The sequence below is a fragment of the Salvelinus sp. IW2-2015 genome, unplaced genomic scaffold, assembly GCF_002910315.2.
Source record: "Salvelinus sp. IW2-2015 unplaced genomic scaffold, ASM291031v2 Un_scaffold3209, whole genome shotgun sequence".
Classification (NCBI taxonomy): domain Eukaryota; kingdom Metazoa; phylum Chordata; class Actinopteri; order Salmoniformes; family Salmonidae; genus Salvelinus; species Salvelinus sp. IW2-2015.
Window position 1 is genome coordinate 53,593 of NW_019944496.1, and position 1,149 is coordinate 54,741.

A 1,149-nucleotide genomic window follows, 5' to 3' on the forward strand; every position below is an offset into this window, starting at 1 on the left:
CAAGCTCTGGACATTTTCACCTGTATCTTGCAGCTAGCTAGCTGCTATCCGAGTGACTATTGGCTAACGTCGGTCCCGGAGCAAACACCAATTATCCCGGAGCTAGCCAGCTGAAGAGTTCCAACAGCCACTCCTGGGCTACAATCACGTAGCCGGACCCGTTTTACTGCTGATGCGGAGCCCCACCGGGCCTTCACGACTGGACTACGAACTACGAACGCCTGCTTCAACTGGCCCCTCCGTCGCGACGTAACCTGAACGCCCATCTGCTAACTGCGGCCCATTATTTGTTAGCTGTCTTGAGCATATCGGCTGGTAGCTGAATAGGTCTATCGGACTATTTTCCTGGGCCACTATAACTATAATTATTTTGCCAATTGGATTGGTCCCCTCTACCACACGGAACCCCACTAATCTACCGACGGAAACGTACGAGGTGGCTAAAAACAGACCTCCGTCTTCTGCTAGCATGCTACCCATGGCCCGGCTAGCTGTCTGAATCGCCGTGACCCCAATCAACCTCACTACTCACTGGATCCTTATGATCACTCGGCTAAGCATGCCTCTCCTTAATGTCAATATGCCTTGTCCATTGCTGTTCTGGTTTGTGTTTATTGGCTTATTTCACTGTAGAGCCTCTAGTCCTGCTCAATATACCTTATCCAACCCTTCAGCTCCACCACCCACATACCATCACCTGGTTTCAATGATGTTTCTAGAGACAATATCTCTCTCATCACTCAATGCCTAGGTTTACTTGGATGCAGTCTATCACAGTGCCATCCGTTTTGTCACCAAAACTACATATACTACCACCACTGCGACCTGTACGCTCTCGTTGGCTGGCCCTCGCTCATACTCGTCGCCAAACCCACTGGTTCAAGTAGGTCATCTACAACCCTGCTAGGTAAAGTCCCCCTTATCTCAGCTCGCTGGTCACCATAGCAGCACCACCTGTAGCACGCGCTCAGCAGGTATATCTCTCTGGTCACCCCCAATGCCAATTCCTTCTTTGGCCGCCTTCCTTCCAGTTCTCTGCTGCCATGACTGGAACGAACTACAAAATCTCTGAAACTGGAAACACTTATCCCCTCACCAGCTTTAAGCACCAGCTTGTCAGAGCAGCTCACAGATCACTGCCACCTGTAC